Source organism: Macrobrachium nipponense, chromosome 2 (genome assembly GCF_015104395.2).
Source record: "Macrobrachium nipponense isolate FS-2020 chromosome 2, ASM1510439v2, whole genome shotgun sequence".
Taxonomy (NCBI): Eukaryota; Metazoa; Arthropoda; class Malacostraca; order Decapoda; family Palaemonidae; genus Macrobrachium; species Macrobrachium nipponense.
The window spans coordinates 10214194-10221693 of NC_087201.1; positions in this window are offsets into that span (position 1 = coordinate 10214194).

A 7500-nucleotide genomic window follows, 5' to 3' on the forward strand; every position below is an offset into this window, starting at 1 on the left:
GAGAGAGAGAGAGAGAGAGAGAGAGAGAGAGAGATGTGAAAGTATGGAAGGGAAAGAAACAAAGACAGAAGAGACGAGACATGTAGAGCCAACGATAAGTAGGTGGCGCTTCTGTGTGTGTGTGTGTGTGTGTGTGTGTGTGGTTTGTTTCCTTTGTAAATATTGGTCGTCTCTGTTTGTGTTTACCTTACAGCACTTTTAATGGAGAAGAAGGTGCCAAATTATAAGGCATATGTGGTTAGTGTTAATAGGAACATACATAAACACAGTAAGTTACCATAAAAAGAATACATACTCCTTGAAAATGGTCGGTTATGTTTCGTGCATCGACTGAAGACAATCATTTATTTACACTACAACTCGAGAGATTGAAGAGTACTCGAAGAAGGGTAGACTGTATTCTCTATTTTGGATTTGAAGTCGAGATTCATAAAGTGGATAGACAGAGTTTATGAGAAGACGAATGAAGGTGAAAAGCCTAGAGGAGTTATAGATGGCTATGAATAAGAAATTTTCATGATGAAATAAAAATGTTCAATAAATTTAGTGTCAATAGGTAAGAATGCCAATCTAGGGTTAAAATTGTTATTAGTAAAAGGGGTTAGTTGCCTTGAAGGTCTTTTACTCTATAAGAAAATGTTTTAGAAATCTATTAAAGACTGCAACGACGGGGCTCTTGTACTGTTTGTTTTTGTGGACTGAACTGGAACAAGAATGGGGAACTGGCAGACACAAACGGTAATCTGATTCAAGGTTGTGTCATTAGAATTATCTACTTTTTAATGAAAGAAAAAAATACAAAATAGAAAAACCAGCGAAAAATAATTGCCGTGAATGTAAAGTCCCTCTGAAATTTCGATCTAGATTAGGATGAGACTTATCTAAATTTTTCTTTTTAAGAAAAGTAACGCCTCCATCAAACAACGTTTGACAGCATGGAATGGACAATCAAATGTAGGGCATAACTCAAGGTCTCGAGCTGCGCTGTACTGAAACTTGCTGCAGGTTCTTGAAGAATTGAAGTATATATAACTGCCTTACTTTTTTTTATGAGGTGTCAGATTGCAACGGAGAATTTCAAGTTTCACATTACATTTTATACCGACCATTAGGTCGACAAGGGCTACATTATTATCTAAATTATCATTATCTGTTATTCGATGACAAATTTGCACATAAACTATGCCGTGTATGCATATATTCCCCTGAATTATCGCGTATTTTTTTCATACATGCTCTCACGTTCGACCGCTATCTCTATCAAAATATTTTGGGGGTGGGGGAAATCATCATTGCCTCTGATTTTTGGTCTTCCAGCCTCCCTGTATTTATAAGTCATGTCATTTTCTTTTTTTTCAGAGTCATATACTGACATACGCATGCTTGCGTTCATAGATTGCATAAATGTTCCTGTGGAATGATGGAGGATAACAGCAGCATTTTGTAAAAAGAGTTTTTTTATGCATTAACCCCAACTTTACTCAAAAGTCTTGGATGGCTTTTCATTTAGAAGAAAATAAAAAAGTACTTTTTCAGAGTTTGTGAATTTTACTTGTGAAGCAATCTAATCCATTATTGCTGATTAAGCATTCTTTAGGAAACTAGAATGTTCCGGACTTTCATAGCAATCTCCTGCAGAACTAAAGGTTCACGGTTCGCAAAAACAGTTAGATAGCGTTATTTAGAAAACCATGAAACAAACAAGGGATGGTAGGAAAGCATATTACATAGACCAAGGATTTTCAACCCCAGGGGTCACGCCAAGGTTCATTCAAGGGGTATGCGGCCCCCAAGGCACTTGAATGAATGTTAGATGCTGACCTTCAATGTGTTTTAGCAAAAATTGCTCCTTGGCCAACTAGGATAGTTAATGAAAAACTTTTTCAGCCATTTTATCAACTCCCTTTGCAGCTGATGTAATAATAATGTATTTTGTTTTTTGAAGCTCAGTACCATAACCTTGAAAATTTACTGCATATCCAGAAGTAAATAATTATAAAGGAATATATTTCTTTTTTTCATAGAATTCTTTATGTTTACAATATTATTGGTCATGTCAGGAGAGTTATGTAGTTACCTCCCCTCTGTACAGTTTTTCTGAGTTGGTTTTGTGAAGAGGGGTACATTACTGACATTATAAAAACCGGAAAGGGTACGTGGGGAGGAAAAGGTTGAAGACCCCTGACATAGACTAAAAAAAACTGAACGAGCGACCTGAAGAGACTCACTCGCGATATTTCAGTTGTTTACCGGAAATAACTTTATGAAGAGTATATTGAAAACATAACATGTCCTGGAAATTAAGTTACCCAGCTAAAACACTAGATGAGCATTGACGAAAAATTATTTATTTCAATGCTGAAATTATATAACAAATTTTATTACAGAGAAAATATTCTGATAATATATCTATTCCCAATTGTCCAAAATAAAAAAAAACGTAATTAAGCTCAATGTCGCTATAAATGCTGCCGTTAATTGTTGGTAAAATGTTACCGATAGTAATGACCCCCGGAATTGCTTGCAAAGCAATGTTTTTTTCTTTTTATTCGGCGTCCTAAATAAAGTCCCATCTAGCAAACACGGAAACAGCAGCAATTTGACATGATGTATAGTATTTGCGCAAGAATTTAATATTATTTTTGCATATACATTTTGCTACAGAATTAAAATAATGAAGCCACGTCACGAATATTGGAACATATCTGAAGTAAACCCTTTTTCAGGTATTGAGTGTTATCAGGAATTGCACTCGTGTACTAGATGCCAAAGTAGCATATCTACTGGAATGGTTGAGAAAAGACTCTCTATTACGATTACGAGAGTACTATATATTGTTCTAAGGGGTCCACAATAATTTTAAAAAAAATTTAGGATTTTTAAAATCACTTTACAAATTTAAAATCACTTTACAAAGCGTTCGAACCCTTCCCTGGGTTCATCTTCAGTCCAAAAAATAAAAATCTACTGGAATGTCGAGCAACACTTTCAAAGTTTACAGGTTTCAAGGGAAGCTTCATCTCCCCGGTGACGTTGACGTTTGCAGCTTTTATAATAATACAACGAATTACTCCTTCGCGGTTTTGACTCCTTGTAGTTGGTAGATTCTCGGTGCGCTCCTTTAGAGTGAGTCTAATGAATTTCTCTGTTTCAGGAAGGGGTTGGTCGGTACAGTGTAGACATCGGGGAAAAACTCTCTTCGGTCTGAGGGAGAAATGATAAAAGGTGAACTGCAGAGCCATCATCAAGAGAGAGAGAGAGAGAGAGAGAGAGAGAGAGAGAGAGAGAGAGAGAGAGAGAGAGAGAGAGAGATAGTTTCCACACACAATATAAATTTCAAGGACTTGAGTCAAGGAACTTTTTTTTTCTTTCTTTTTTTTTAAGCTACCATTATACAGGGTGTCCATAAAGTCCCAGTACCATTCTGGACTATAAATACTTGTAATGGTACTGAGACTTTATGGACACCCTCTAGAATGTAAAGACCACCCAGGTTCCATTTGTTAGAAACGGTGTAACTAACCAGAGTCTCAGCCTCTTTAGTTCACCGTCTGGCAACAAGCGTCTTGGAGAGTTAATTGTCATATACGTATTTTGCTGGTTCCTGGACATTCGCTGAAATTGGTGTTTTCTTCTTCTTTTTTTTCTTTTTTTCTTTTTTTCTTTTTTTGATGGCATCAGATGTGATGCTTTCCTTGTCTGGTTTATATTTACTTAAACTAAATCCTGCCACTAATAATGGCTTAGGTAACGTAAGAGAACATTTGCACATTCATTGCAAATTTTATGAATGTCCATTCCCTAACACACGCACAAACATATACACAGGCAAGGACGAACGCATACACCTAAATTAAGTGCATTTATAAGTGATTGTTCAGAGAGTATTACGTAGCTGGAAAGCCCGATTTTACTGTCTTCTTGTTTTTTTAATTAATTTATTTATTTATTTATCTACCTATTTATTTATTTATTTATTTCTATTTCATTCTATTCTATTCATTTTTATTTATTTATTTACTTACTTATTTATTTTTTATATTTTATTTTACCCTAATTCTATTTTATTTTTTATTTATTTATTTATATATTTATTATATTTATCTATTTCGTATTTCTTTAATTATTTATCTGCTTAATTTATTTATTTCTTTTTTCTTCTTTTTGCTGTTCTTGACATTTCGGTTTGGTTCACGAAAGGGTTCGTATACAGAACGAAACTTATTTTCATTGCATATGAGACTGCCTGTTGATAATTGCCAGCATATCCACTGAGATGGAGTATCCCGAATCAAATACCTACTATCTGTTGGGTGGGTCGGGATGTTTGTTGATTAAAACTCACCTTGGTTCCAACTTCTTTTATAGACTATGTGGGTCAGATGGTATAGTACCCTTGCCCTTCATTCAGGTGCCTTAGTGCTAAGAAGGAATTTAACGTATTGATATAGACTTGTAGCTGAATATAGCTTCTTTTTTTTTTTTTTTTTTTGCTTACTCGAGAATAAGCCTACAAAATACTTTGTTGTTGTTGTTGTTGTTGTTCTTGTTCTTGGAAAGGTCTTGTTGTTCTTGGAAAGGTCTATGGAAAAGCCTAAAAAGGTCTGAAAAAGGTGTCTCGCGTTCCGCTAAATATGCAGGAATTTTAGGATAGGCTATTTATGATTTACTTATTAGAATGAAAATGTAAAAAAAATAAATGATGTGCATGTTTAACAATGAAAAACAATTGTTTCAAGTGAAATATAGCGTATTTATTTTAATTTTCGTTGGTGAAAAAACAGTCTATTTGACCGTAGATTTTAGCTCGCACCCTGAATAAGCTGGAGGTTGGATCACGTCAGTAATATCTTTTTGAACGGCTACATCAAACATCATTATTCCCGAGCTAGGATAATAACTTCTATATTTGCAATAGCAAAATGGATACGTCACTGAGTGTTTCCATACCTATCTTTGGATGAAATGAACATTGGACTGATATCACGTGGCCTTTTCATTCCAGAGAAGGGAACTAATAATAAATTTATATAAAGAATTGAAATCCACCGATAGAACTATCATTTATAATTAAACTAGCATAAGCAAGGGTTCTTCCTTAAGTAATAACAATAATGATAGTAATAACCTTTAAGATAAATACTTTTCTCAACTCGTGATCATTAATTATCCTGTCTTTCGCTCTTGATATCCTTATCGTTGTCTATTTGTGGGACGTTATAAATTCTTTTTCTATGATATCTGACGCTGAAAGCATGCACTTGCTCGCACTCTTACACACACACACACACACACACACACATGTGTCAAGCGCATATGCCCTCTTTTTAAAGAACATATGTGTTAGAGTATAGCAAATATTTAGCATTGTAATTAAATTCCTGCATAGATGATTGCTCGAGTTTGGAAGCAGGGCATGATGAAATTCAAGAAGAAAAAGCATAACTTGAAAGCAGTCTATTATGATGAAATTGTAAGATGGTCCATTCTCAGTTTGTGTGTGTGTGTGTGTCTCTCTCTCTCTCACTTTTAGTCCAGACATTAGGCATCATGGCTCACTAGTTATTAATGCCCTATTATATTTCAAACCCTGACAGGAATTATTGCAAGATTTTTTTTTTGCGATTTTCTATTCTTATTTGGAAAATAACACTAAAGCGATATATAATCGAGGAGGATTCCACACTCGAGCGACGTCGTAACAATGCATTCTAAGGTTGTAATCGACAACAGTAAAAGTATGAAGGTTTACCATCCTTTAATGCAATACGTCTCTGTTCCCTGTAGCAACTACGACAGATTTAATCATGGTAAAAAGTTTTACGTTCAACAGTCATCATCATATACGAAACTCAAGAGCCAGTGAATCGTTTCTGAAATATTAAATTTAAACTGAAGTTTTTTTCTTATTTTTCTTACCAACCGGTTCCTCTTTTTGTGTTTACGTGCATGTTGTTGTTGAAGGCACAGATGGCTGAACGTTGGTTTCAATTAATCCCATAGGTTGAGAGAGAGAGAGAGAGAGAGAGACGAGAGAGAGAGAGAGAGAGAGAGAGATGTGTATATATATATATATATATATATATATATATATATATATATATATATATATATATATATATATATACTATATATATATATATATATATATATACATATATATATATATATATATATATATATATATATATATGTATTTGTGTGTGTGTTATACATATAATGTGTTTGTTTCTACTTGTATTTGTGTGCGTGTATTGCCCAGTAAGTGCAGATTCAGTGCCAATTTTTTTTTCCTTCAAAATGTTGAGCCTCGTGATTTTCAAAAGCACGTTTATGATCAGCATTGTTTTAATAGCTTAACTATATTTTATTTTTTGGTAAAAGTAATATTTATATTCGTGATTGGTTTAGAGTTGTTTAACATTTTCTTTTCCTCGGGTAATTCATATTTGCTTTTGCCCAGATGCTTAACTAATGTACCAAAATTCATTTCGCTATTTTTGCCTTTTTCAGAAATACTATAGTCTCTGATACTTAACTGACCGATCCCCATAACCACGTAATTCCTAAAGCTAAATAATTGGGTATTGCTCTGTGTCTATTTTCCAAGGGTGACAAGGTAGAACAGGGTGGTAAACAACTAGAACTTTTTCTAAAATTAACATTTATTCAATTTGAAACAAAGGGATGCGTAAAGAGTTTGTTATTCCTTTAATCTATTATAATTTAAGTTTAGTCTCGAATGTAAAAATATCATCCTTTTTGCAGCTCTAGACAACTTTTAAGATTAGGTCTGCATCATCCAATATGTGCTTCATTCTCCAGTGAATGCCTGGACCACTAATTTTGCCCAGCGTGGTGGCAGCAGACCTGGAGGGGTTGAAATAACCGTCATTTTGTAATATGTGGAAATTTTGTGAACTACTTACCACTAAACGAAGCGTTTATCGCCCCCCCCCCCCCCTCCCCATAATCTTTGGTTAACTCTTTGTCTACCTGACCAGTCATTTCCTTCGTTAACCTCATGACGATCCCGACAAGGGCTGTCCTATGACAAGAGATTGTTATGAAGCTCTTCAACTTGGCTGGATGAAAGTATCTAGACATACTTGAAAAATTAAACAGTAATATCTCGGGTAAAAAAACAACAATGAAGACGGTTCATCGTATGGTTATTCAATAGTGTCGAATCTTGTTTGCAATACTGAACGTTGGAAATACATACTTGGTCCTCAAATAAGCTAGAAGTTATGCAAAAGTAGCGACTGTATTTTCAAATATCATCAGTAATAACATTTGTATTTTCGCATTTTGTATTTTCGCATTGTTCTTAAAAATGCAAAGTGAGGGTCTGACCACACGATCAGACTCATTCTAAATTATAAAATGTTTCTGGTACAAAGATATTACAATAAAAAAATTTGCATTCTAGTAATTAATATTGTTTTACCTTTCATAAGTATAAATATTAAACATGTTGTGCTTACACTCTTTAGTATA